The sequence below is a fragment of the Parasteatoda tepidariorum genome, chromosome 7 (assembly GCF_982258835.1).
Source record: "Parasteatoda tepidariorum strain Cologne lab strain chromosome 7, Ptep-v5.0, whole genome shotgun sequence".
NCBI lineage: Eukaryota > Metazoa > Arthropoda > Arachnida > Araneae > Theridiidae > Parasteatoda > Parasteatoda tepidariorum.
Genome location: NC_141761.1, coordinates 101,627,191 through 101,640,920, shown reverse-complemented (window position 1 = coordinate 101,640,920; position 13,730 = coordinate 101,627,191). Strand labels below are relative to the sequence as shown.

Genomic DNA, 13,730 nt, shown 5'->3' with positions numbered 1-13,730 from the left:
TTCTATAGCGAAAGCAACTTCTTGTGGCCGCCATCACAAAAGAAAGAGAACATATAGTATGGGGGAAGTGGGGCCAGTTCGAGCTAATCAGTTTGATCGAAAAACTGTTACATTTAATCAAGATTCCATTGTTTAGTAGTTAAAAATATTGAAAATCATAGATGCACTACTTTTTTCATGAATGATTTTTTTTTTCTAGAAAAAGTCAAATCATCGATCTTATCATGGTTGGTTGGTTGGTGTCGTATCCTCTATTGAATCATATTTCATGGTGTGCTTGAATAGTTTTTGTTATTTCTATGGCATTAAAAGAATACAAATCCTCTTCTGTGGGGTAGTTTAAGAGGTGAAGGTATGCAGCGACTGCAGGGCAGTTAAAAACATGATATGGTGTCAGTTCCACATTAAAACAGTTGCCACAGTTTTGATATTTTCTAGTCTTATCTGTAGAAATTTTCATGTTTTTATGATGTTTTGTTCTTAGTCTGATGAGAGTACTGGCTGTCTTCCTATCGATGTCAAGATTAGTTATTTGATCGTGGGCTTTGATTTTTAAAGGGGTGAATAGTCTTGACTTTGCAAAAGCATTTGCATCTGCCAACGTGGTTGGGATTGAATTTTGATTTAGATCTCTGGCATTTTTAGCCAAGGAATCAGCTATTTCATTGAACTCAAGGTTCACATGGGCGGGAATCCACTGCAAGAAGAAATTTTTCCGGAGACGCTGAAGTTGTCCAAGTTGTTCTATGATATTCAGGACAAGGCTTGAGGTACCTTTGCTGAGGGCCTGTAAGGCAGACCTGCGGTCGCTGAAGATGGTGATACCACTAAGCTGCTCCGAAGGTTCAAGATTGATGTACGTTTCGATAGCCGTAGAAATGGCTATCAATTCTGCCGTAAAATTAGATGCGATTTTTCCAGCACCAGTTGCGAACTCTCGTTTTTGATCATCAGGTAGGAGCAGTACCACTCCCGCACCTCCGTTGGTGAAAGATCGATCTTATCATGCTTGTGTGGTAAAACCGGGTGTTTATGTAAGCTACACTGATGTAAGAAATTAAGAGAATTTTCAGACTTGGTCGATTATCTCTAGAACTAGTGGACTGATTTTAATGAAATTTGATGTGTACATACATTGTTACAATAAAAAACAAGTAACCATTCAACAATTGTAATAAACACGCATGATCGTACGTAACACTTGTTGGAGTCGGAAGGCGTGAAATTGCCACAGGAGACAATTATTCAAGTATGAAATCACGCTGAAAGGCCTGTATATGTGTAAGAGATATATACCCCCCATTAATCCATTTTTTTTGTTTATTCTGCAACCGCTGTTTCATGCCTTCCGACTCTAACGATTGATACGCACGATTATTTTCAAATGTTGCAATATTGCAGTATTACAATTGTTGCGGTATTACGATTGTTGAATGGTTATTTGATTTGAGCAAAAAAAAATCCCACTTTTTTCAGTTGTCATTCCCTGTGTGTTAATTTTCAGTTAACCTGTTAACCTAACTCTATGTTTACCTTACTGTAGATACAATATAGCCGAAACTGGCTCTTGCCGCAAATAACTCCGTGCCAACTAATTTCCAGCATTCTTCTAACTTGAAGGTAATGAATTACCTGCAGCAAAAGAAATATTCACAAAAGCAATGCTTGCAACGAGTAAGAAGCAGGAAAAAAACTGAACAATTTCATACAAGAGAAAGATTTTTTGAAAAGATTATACAAAATGTACACTTTTGACCTAATTAGGAATTATTATTTCCAGATTATATTTTGTCACAACAATTAAAACACGTAAAAAATACTTGCATATCAGTGTTACAAACAGATTCTCGTTACAATTGGCTTACACATATACATAATGCAATACAGCTTACACTTTTTCCTTAAGTTTAATCTATAAAATATTGCAATACACCATTATCTCTAATCAGTCAATGAAAAATTTGTCATAGAGAGGTATCTTGTAATACTTTTTTTAAGTTTCAAAGTATTGGGGAAGAAAACTTTAGTTTTTACCGTTAGAGAAAAGTGTTGCCAATTGGGAAATGCAACTGGAGAACTGAAAATGATTGAAAAAGTATTCTGGTACTCAAGAGAAGGGGAAAAGTTTAATAACTTTTTAAGGAGTTCTCTGTTAAATAACTTTTTTCATAATTGTCATTATTTGTTTTACTATACATTTTCTGTTGTGTTATGCAGACAACTATTTTTTTTTTATTTGGTACTTTTATTGCCAGTTTTATTTTCCAAAATTATTAACATCACTTTGTTTCATATTTTATAGCAATTAATGGCTTAATGAGTTTAATAACCTCTTAGAGAGTTTTTATTAATAAATTTCTTTACAATTATTATTGTTTGTTTTACTATGCATTGTTTGTTCATTATACAGACTACCATTTTATTATTTAGAACTTTTAATGCCAGTTTTATTTTTACAAATTATTTACATCAATTTTCATTTGATATTTTTAGACAATTATTAGCCATATCCTTTAATTAGTTTATGAACTTTTTAAAGAGTTCACCGCTAAATAAGTTTTTAACAACATACTTAACTTATTATTACTTTCTTTAGATTTATTAAAATTTTGCAATTTAGAATAATTATTAATAACTACTATTTTATTATTTAGAAATTTTATTGCCAGGCTTATTACTTTAAATGATATTAGCAATTTTTGTTTTATATATTATTAGAATTATTAGCTATAATTTAAGTTTTTTATAAAGTACTTAAATTATTTCATAATTTAAGTACTTTATAAAAAGTTTCCTGTTAAATAACTTTTTGTGCAACTGTCATTATCTATTTACTTACTATTATTTTATTTAGATTTATTAATATGTTCTAATTTATAATGATTATTATCAAATACTTTTTATTATTTAACAATTATCATTTCAAAACTAAAATAATGAGTAAATACGAGTCATCTGCAGGATAATCAGTGCTAAAATGCAATAGAATAAAACATTAATATTAACTGCATAGCATTTATATTTTTATTATGTTTAGCTATTACATACTTTGCATTTTTTTCATAAAAATCTAGTTGTATTTTAATTTGTAAATTATAGCTTTTTTGCATTCAACTATTTCTCAACTTCTTTATGCTATAAAATTATTTAATTACACATTATTCAATTTTAACTTGTATTTTTGATATCGCGCCATAAGATTTATATATATTATTTTGCCATTATATTTTGACGAATATTCTATCTCACTTTTTTTACTTACTTTTTTACTTACATTTTTACTAGATTAATATTATCCTTAATACACAACTTTAAACATACATACAACTGTCTGCCACTTAATGAAAATGTGTATTCATAGTAAAATATAACATTGTAATAAAGTGAGCAACACCGAAAAAATAAGACAAAATTGTAAACATTATTTAATGAAATAAAAACCACACAAGAAAAAATTTAAAATAAAATACGAAAAAAGATCATATGTAAGGCATTGCACAAAATAAAAAATAAAATATATATATATATATATATATATATATATATATATATATATATATATATATATATATATATATATATATATATATATATATATATATATATATATCTGAACCTTTTGAAACAGGAGAACTTCAAAATGTGACAGAAAATGCCATATTTACTTAAAAATTTATAACGTGTAAAGCACTTATAAATTCAATTAAATAATAAAATAAAACTTTTTAAATAAAAATAATGAATTTTTTGCATATTTTCAGTAGCGTAATTTTTCTTATTTATGTCATGAAACAAAATTCACTAGACTCAAATAATACCATATTTTTAGTCCGCTAAGTTGTCTTTAAGATTACTTATATAAAATTAGTTTTGCTCCCTGTAAAATAATGTTTCATTGCAATTAAAAATTAGACAATGAATTCGTAAAGCCACAAGAACAACAAAAAAATTCTTTAAAAATACAATTTTTAAGTGATAAAATTGTACCATTGTACTATATCCAATATATTGGACGCTGTGTCTCAAGTGGTTATATAAATTCTTTAAACTATATAAATTTATATTAGCATCTAATATAAGGTATTCTTGTATATTGAAGCATAGCACTCCCTAGCTACAATTAGATATTTATTTATGTTATCATATAATACTTTTATCTGGTATCTAGAAAATATTTAAAATAAATTGATAATCAGCAACAAGGTATTAAAAATTACTCAGTGGGGTTTAAAAATTTGATCTATTTTATCCACACAAAATATGTAGTATACAAATGATTTTCAATTTCTACAGTAAATCAATTCTTGCCAAATGTGCATTTAAGAACATTTGAAATACTTGTATTTTTGCTTTTACGATTTTAAGACGCTGCGCGGATTAAAATTTAGAAATTTGAGATTCAAATTGTTAATCATATTAATCATAATTTGATTCTGAAAAGTTACGATGCTTATAAATCCGGCCGCAGATCTGACGCAGACAAAAACATGCAGATTGTCTATCGTGATATCTATTACCACCAGTAAATGATAATCACAGGAAAATGATACAGACAAGTAAGTTACAGTCATCTCGAATCTCGCGGAAGAACAAGATAAAGACGAGGAAAAAAATTATAGTTTCTTGTTTCACGTTCCATTTTTATCTACTCCATGGTTATGAAGCTGAAACAACTTTAAACACTATGTTTCCTCATCAACTTGGGTTTAAGACTAATAATGTCCCCTACCTTGTTGGAAAAGAAGAAGAAACGAAACAATCTGCTCATCTGCGTACACTCTTTACACAAGACAAGACGCAATGCAAATCACTGACCGGTCTCTTATGCACCAGGAGCACTTGTTTGGATTTTCATACATGTTTGAAAAGTTTTGTTGTCTGAAAAATGATTGAAAAAATACATCGAACCTTACAGAATAAGACGAGAATTGTCAAAGAGTACCTATGAAGTCGAAGACTTTGCATTTTCCACAAAGCCTAAAACTACGGACACTGTGAACGGGATGCGCATGAAACCATACTATGATCCATTAATACAATTAGAACCCTTTGAAAACGAAATTTTACCTGTAACAACAATTTAAACCAGAGTAAGATAGAATATCAATGTCCTGTCACCAGGTCCCGCTCCTGACTTCCCACAAAGGGAATCCGTGAGGATGTTGTCCCTATAAAGTAAAACATTGAACAGTGTTGCGACTAAAGAGGATGTTGTAACGTGTGTCCGAGTGGTCAAACAGTGAAAGTCATCATCCTGGTGAAACAGAGGTTTTTAGTTCAGTCCTTCAAGATGAAAGAAAATGTAAATATATAAATGATGTTTAAGATTTTATTAATTATATTAATGTCTTCTAGACGTTTCTAGAAGCTTCTATTACCTAACTTTCTGTTTATTATTTAATTGCATATAAGTTCATGTGTTTCAAGTAGAAAAGCAGTTATCAAGTTCCATGTATGTCGGACGTGTTCAGTAAATCAGTGTTATCATCTGGATTTTGTTTGTTTATATGTGGCAATATTATTCTCTGTTCTCGAACATTTTTGTTATCCACGTCCTAAAAAAATTTAAATATTATTAATAAGAAAAGCTAAAACCAGAAGAATAATACATCATAATCAGTAATGCATCGAAATTAAGTAGCAAAGTTGTTCGAAAATTATTTCGAATTATTCAAAAATACCGTTTTATTCAAAATTCACATATGAAAGATGAAACTATTTATTTATTTATTTTTCTGTTTAATATATTGTCTTCCATTAAAATCTGAATTGTAAAACGATATTTTTATTCATTATTTTCAAGTATTTTTGAAACAGAAAATTAAATTAAAATCAAAAAGTCTTATTTCTAAGTTTTTCTTTCACGTTAACTATTTCACCCAGTTTTCTGAGAAAGTCCTCATTGTCTCTGCGTCTGAGTTTTAGTTAAAATATTGTCTATTGTAAATAAATGATGTACTACAGTGCGTCAAAAAATGGATTGCGTCGGACAACTTTTGATATTTTGACCTACACGCTCTAGGTCTCAGTCTTATTTACTCAAAAAGGTGACTTCAAATATGCTAATTAATAAGTGCAGAGAATATTTTAAGTAACAAAAACACACCTCAAAATGCACGGATTCGCATTTTTAATTCTCAAAATTAAGGGGGTAGCCGCAGTCTGGGAAATATTGTCCCAATAATAGTTTGGTGAAGACAGCATACCAGTTTGGAACCTTTAATGCAAATTTTACTTTTTGTGTACTTCACTATAGCTCGAAATTTTATTTTTAAGCGATGAAAGATTTTTGCACACATTTATAAAAAATTGTTATCCAAACGTAACCCCATACAAAAATGAATTTTAGTAATTTTTTTCTATTTTTTATTATTTTATTTAATTATGATCAAACAAATTTTAAATTGTAAGGTATTAATTTTTTCCCTCATTTTAAAGAATATGATTTTGAATAATATAATAGTTCTTAGGAGATCAAATGTTAAAAAAGTCGGTCATATTTAAAATTTGATTTCTCAAGAGCTATTGGTCCAATTTCAATCAAATTTCGTATTTTGCAAGCAATATTATATTCTGTAATTCCATACAAAGAAAATTATATTCTTTAATTCCATTAAGGAATATAATTTTGAATAATATAATAGTTTTTTGATCAAATGCTAAAAAGTCGGTCATATTTAAAATTCGATTTTTCAGGAGCTATTGGTCCGATTTTGATGAAATTTTGTATTTTACCATGAAATATTTTTTTCTTTAAAATGGTGCAAAAATTTGCACAATTCAACATTTTTCAACCATTATTAAGCAAAGTAATAAAATATAATGAATATTTATTAAAATTGTTTCCTTATATGGAATTATCTTCCAACAAACGAAGTTTATAATTGAGGGCAATAATTTTTTAATTCCCTTAAAAAGTCCTAAAAACATAGCGAAATACCCAAAAAGTAAAATAAATAATTTTGGGTCAAACTTTGGAGTGCTCTGCCGACTAAAATATTGGATTCTTATTTCTGAGATTGTCGTCACTCCCTATAATCAGATGGTCAGAAATCCGAATCCATCAAAAAAAGGTATACTAATTCTGAGAAATCAAACTTTTTCTTCTAATTTCGTAACATAAAATATCGTATTCATTCATTGATTTGTATATTTGCTGTTACCCCCACCAGCCGTTAAAATTGAACCCTAGAATGTGAAGATCCGATCATTAAATCAAAAGTTTATCATGGTGGTTCGTTTTGCTTTGTAGTGCACTGTGCCCAAGGTTAGACTCTTGAAAGATTGAAGATGGTTATTTATATGCACTGTATTCCAAAATGTTAATCAAAATATTTATTTCTCTAAAATTTATAATTTCATTGTTTTGTAGTATGGTTTTCAGCATAAAGTTCAGTTTAGAGTTTAGAATTTAGTCTTGACCTTAAAAAATACTTTCACATAGTTAATCCAATCATTTTATGCAAAAGCGAATAATTACTCACCGTCTGATACAACTCCACCTAAAAAAAATATCATTTAAGAAAAGAATTATTTACGTGTATTGAAATCACAACAATGGTACACATTAATCAGTGATACAACGAAATCTTCATAGCAAAAGTTCAGCTATTTGGAAGGGAGAAACATTTAAATTTCAGATTTATGATTTTTAGCTTAAAATTATTGTAATCTTTCAAATTCAAATTCCGATATATTTGTTTCATTATGACAAAGCATTTTTTGAAGAGCAAAAGTTAAAAAAATTCGAGTAAATAGTTTTTAAAATTCGCATTTGAAGTTTATGTTTATGAGAACTCTTTTATTTTATTTTATTTTATTTCATTTCATTTCATTTCATTTCATTTTATAAGTATCTGACTCAATTCTCAGTTTCAAACTACCCATGTTCAACTCTGTAGCCTTGTAATTTGTAACCCAATCCAGAAGACAAGGATACTCCTGGATTAAGTATTGGGAGAAATTTGCCATTGCGGAAAACTTTTTGATCGAACTTTCCCGCACTTGCGTTGCAGAGAGAAGAATTCCACGAAAGATTTGGCAAGTGACATTTTTAGCGGCAATCATTGGTCGATGTTCTAGCGTTGCCATTCGGGGAGTTGTAATGAGGCTTTTTTTTGTCGCCGTGTAAGAGAAATAGTAGCGTAAACCAAACAAAGCAAACGTTGCCACAGACGGAAAAGAAATACAGCCAAAATTTGGGAGCCACGTAAGAGAATTATATATATTAGATATTTATATGCATTAATATTCAAAAGATTTAGCTCTCTTGAATTTTGTCACCTTATTTTGCAGGCAGCAAAATCCTCCGATTTTTTTTTTTCATTTTTCAGTTTATCTGTTTAATTTCATAAATTAAAACGTTTGGTTGAGGAAGGATAGATCTAAGTAATCACTTTAATCACTTACATGTATTGAATAAATGATATGCAAGTATATGTTTGGAATCTTTAACAATTAGAGAACGAAGGATTGATCTACGTAATCACTTTAATTCATTTTAGAGCAACGCTGATAAGTGAAATAAATCTTGCGAATAATGTAATAACATAAAAAGTTTTATTTAAAAAAATTTTTAAACAGAACTGTTTTCCTTAAAATTTTGTTACTATCGTCTATAGCGCGAAGTTAAGTATAAATTTCCTACTTAGATTTGGAATTCATTGAATTTAAAAGTATTTTAATCTAGTTCATCAGATCATGTAAAAAAATTATTAAAACCACTTACTAGGCATTAATCAATCTTGGATCAGGGCAATATTACCTAAAAATAAAACGATTTTGTATAAAGTTTGTCTTACATTTATAGTAACATTGACCTCAGTTTCTACCCCTGAAGTACACTGTGATTGGTTGAGAAAATTTCTGCTCTTGCGTTGTGAACCTTAAATAGAGCTTAGCGTAACTCTAATAAATATTAATAATAACAATAATTGAAATAACAAAAAGAAGAACATAATTTCAGGAAACTTTAGCCCGATTCAGAAAATAAATCAAAAGATCCTTAACATAATTTTTTCACAACTCCATCTATCGATGTACAACAATTGTTTTTATGTGTTTTCATCGATATTTTTATTATGTTTTATTTGAAAGCAACAATTCCAATAAAACAGAAACTACTCTTTTGTGCACTCTACGATTAGAGGGTTTATGAGATTGTGCGCTTGGGAGGAGAGATTGTTAGCAGTCATAACCACAATTATACCGTTAACTATAATACTTAAACTTAAGTGATGTTGCTTTAAGGTTAAAGCGAACAAATACAGGGTGAGCCTAAATTATTTTTGAAACTAAAACAGGATGAAACTAACTTATTTTTTTATTTTACTGTAGTTAAAAATTTAGTTAACTACAATTGTTTTTTAATGTAGTGACTACAAACTACTTTACGGAACTGACTTTTGCTGGTGAAACTAATTTACGTCTGTATAATTTACACTGCTGGAGAAATTAATTTATATATTATGTGCAAAATGGTTTTAAATGAAAAAAATTTGCTTATATTAAGCATGCAAACTTATTTAATATTTATTCAAGCTTAAATGATCCAGTTTGTTAATCTAAAATATTTCTTCAAATTTGATTATTTAATCTTCAACTTTTTATGTTTTTCCCGACAGCGAACGTTTAATTTAAGAAATTCTAGGAAATTATCAAATATTCACTATTTCGTTAAGTGATTAATGCTCCTTTCTTTCCTCTAAGAAATTAAGTACATCGAAATTATGTTTTTTTTTCCTTTGAAATATCTTCAATGTTTCACGAATGTACATTCGCATGCAAAAATATAACCATAGTGATAAAATTTCTATTATTGGTAACGACTAGCTTAAATATTAGTTATATGTGACTCTAAATACACAATTCTTGTTAACTTACTGTCATAGGGGCATTTTAAATAGAGCAATTGTAAATTGAAAAATGTAGCATATTATATGCTACCTGCAACAAAATTGTATGGGATTATTTTGAGATTTGATAGAAAAAATCACTGATATTCTATTTGTGACCCCTTAGCCACTTGACACGCAAAATGCCGATAAACTATTTCCGCCTTAATGCGCGTTTAGGTATCTGAATTTAATCCATTGATAATGATCAATCATGCTTAGTTTACACTGGTGACGAGACATTCCACATCAGTGATTTACGCAGAGTCCAGAAAGAAAGTTTTTGGCCACTTCTTTTATCAGAAGCAAATTGTCACGGGACACACCTTTTTGGATCAGTTAACTCTTCGTTGATGCCACAGTGGCAGGACAATGTTGACAACTTCATTCTTCAAATAGACGAATGACAACCACACAGGTCGGATAGCATCTCTTTCTGCTATTCTGACCATTGCGAAATCCCTCCTAGCAAAGGAAAACATTCTCATCTCTCCTAACTACCGTATACTCTCCAATTTTTTCACTAGTGATTATAAATAAAATAATTTTCACACGTTTACCTTGGTGTAAAAATTTCAATTTTGCAAATGTTTAGTTTATGAAATCATTTCGAAACATTAAAACTTACTTACTCACAAGACCATTTACTACAAAAGTAAATTAATTAATTAACATATAAAGAGGAAATATTAACAATAAATAAATTGAAATTACTACAGGTCAAATAAATCAGTTATCTGTTTCATCCGACTGTGATTGCATTTTTTTACTCTGATTGCAGCAACGCACGAACGCATGTGTTCGTTATAACCATTGGTCCGTTGTGAACACCACATTAAAAATCAGCGACGGCTTTTAATTCATTCTTGCTGATGCTCAGCAATAATGGTGCATGCGCACAATACATTACCAAAATTAAGATAGGAGGACTTGTGGTGATAGTAATAACCCGGGCCTGGGAAAATTCAAAGAAGTTTTTTTTTTTGCATTACCAAAGTTTTGTGTTTCTAAGAATAATTGAAATGATTTAAATTATGAATTTATTTTGATAAATATTAAAAGGATGTGTTTAATTATAGAGCTAATTTCACAGATTCCTTGAAAAAAATTTAAAGATAAGTTTCCCGTTGAAAATAGAGGCATTAATTAAAAGCTAATTGAAAATTAACTTGTTCAACATTAAAATATACACTTTAAGCTTTAAAGTGATATTAAATATGTCATATTTTTTAAATTTTAACATTTTGCTTTACTTTTTATGGAGTTGCCCTATAGTAAATCATAAAATTGTGTTTTCATCCCAACAATTTAGAGAAGATAACAAAGCATTTTTCTGACTCGTTGATTCGGTTGATAACGAGGAATAAAAGCTGCACTAATGGTCAATTTGTTCTTTTGTACTTCTAATATTATAATTACAAACATTTTAGTTGAATGACGTCATTGTTTAAAATTCTGTGTTGTGCCGTAACTCAAACACAGAGCAAAAGCAAATAAAAGTGCCGAAATCTTTTAAATATTCAAAAATACTCACCAGAGTTTATAACTTTATTGAAAAAAAAAGAAAAAAAATAGTAATTAAATAAAATGAGTTTTAACATTAAGTCATGAATTGTATTTTGGAAAAATGATTAAAAATTGTTTTTTTTATATTTTATGTAAATATTTCTTTATATTTTGTATTTCTTCATATTTTGCATAAATTAGTTACATTTTAAAATGTTTTGTAAAATATAACTAAAATTTAAAATATTTATGAAAACAGACAGTATTTCATTCCAGTGTGAAGAAATATTATGTGAAAGTAATGATCGAAAACCACATATGATGTCACATTTAACCCCCACCACATTTGACAATTTTTTTTTAAATCGCTACATTTGCGTCCCCGAGAAAAATCTAAATTAGATAATCCAAAAAAAAATTAAAGAAAAACAAAATATAATTATTATTGCTTAAATTTTATCTAAAAATTATGCTTAATTTCTAAAACGTTATTTAAAGTAAAAATTATTCTTAAATCAAATACATAACAATGCAATATAAATGAAAAAAGTTTGACGCGATAAATAAAAGCAATTTAAATATTATTGTATATTCAGTGAATAATATTGGTGTGATGAGGCATATAATATTTAGCTAATTAAATATCTGGTAATTTTACTCCGATAATATTTCGTTACAGAGAATGGAGTTGAAGTTTTTCCTAGATATTAAAAGCTTATGACTTATGACGTATTGTGTGTACCATTTGCAAAAGAGTTACTGGAATCTAACATTTTCGACATTGATAAAAAAGTAATAAACTAAATATTTATTCCAGGAATTAATATTGATGTTCTAAACAATGCTTAACTGATCATTTTAGATAAAATTCCATTGCAGAATTTAGAATTTATATCTGATCTTAGCTCATCCGTTTACTTATTTTATCAAACACAAGGAAACAAATTAAAACTAATTATATTTTTTTAAATCTGCTAGATAATCCATGCTGAATTTTGTCATTTATTATTATTACACACCTTTTTTCGATTCTTCCTCATTCTAGTTTCAAAAAAAAGGGATGTCTAAGAAATATACACACTAGGCTCGCAATCCCGAAAGCTTAGATCAAGAAAGAATTGTTAGATAACTAAGATTTCCACTGATTTAGAAACAACATTGAATAAATATTGCTACTTTTATTATAATTATTTAGCTTTTTTTATCATTTATCATCAGTTCACACTTCTTTTTCGTTTTACCTCATTCCTGTTTGGAAAAAAACAGAAATCAAGGAAATATTCATACTTCCGTAGCTATCCTCAAATTGGAGGACCGAAGAAAAACTTGTAGAAAGCGAGGATTTTTGCTTAGGCTGATTGTTTCCACTAATTTGAGGTTGAAAAATTCTAATGTATGAGCATTGCTACTTTTATTTTTATTATTTAGTAAATATATTTTATCGGTCATCATCCATTTACACTTTGTTCTCATTCTTGGTGGTCTTGTTAACTAATCATTTTCAAGAAAATATTCCTATTGTTCTTTCGAAAACGTGCCACTGTCAATAGTTTTTAACTCTATCAGTTTTTAAAAATTGGTGAGTAGGCTTTATTCTACAAAATAGGTTTTTCAGAATGATACAATGAAAGCCAGCTTTAATTTGTAGGGGAACTTTCCAATTCTTAGAAATTTGGTTGGCTGTCCACAAGAATAAATAGTTTTTGCTTGGTGATGTGCTAAAGTCAAAAGACAGACAACACTTATCTCTGAAAAAAGTGGGAAAAAATTCATAAGAAAATAGTATCAACTTCTAAAGGAATCATTATAGTGGAAGGAGGGTCAAGAAAAATCCTAACATGTTTGATAACCGAAAGACACTAAGTAAAAAAAGAAACTAAGTAAATATATGAAACAACTCTAACCTTCAGCATGGGCAAGTTATCAAGCTGGTTTTGACGCCTCATTTTAATTGGCGTAATGTGCTATAAGATTTTGAAGCCGTTTCAAATTTTCTTTAACGAAATTATTAATTTTTGACTCCCAATATGTATACTTTGGTCTTTTTATTTCTGAAAAGAGTTCAAAGGATTTAAATTTAGTTTTTTATCATATGGAAGCATTCGGTATATAATTTTTATAACATTAAAATTTATTTATTTTGTCCCATGACGCCTTCTACGGGATCATACAAATACAAGGAAATGTTCATAATTAATTAATTATGAACTTCATATTCCAAATTTATATTCCTGACATAAAAGGCTTCATTTCTAAAATGTTTGTCGCAATATATTTTTGAGTTAAAGAAGTTCACGTGTCTCGCTACATCCCTTACAAGCATTAAAATTT

At 28.7% G+C, this 13,730-nt stretch overlaps 1 long non-coding RNA gene across 1 annotated transcript; it reads right to left on the bottom strand.

Annotated features, from left to right (window-relative positions):
• Positions 1 to 4,390: 4,390 nt before the first annotated feature.
• LOC139425948 (uncharacterized) lies at positions 4,391 to 8,992 on the bottom strand. The gene is made up of 3 exons (XR_015435778.1): positions 8,729 to 8,992; positions 7,485 to 7,502; positions 4,391 to 5,555 (listed from the first exon to the last, which is right to left on the bottom strand). It is a non-coding gene; the product is annotated as an uncharacterized LOC139425948 (long non-coding RNA).
• Positions 8,993 to 13,730: the final 4,738 nt, after the last annotated feature.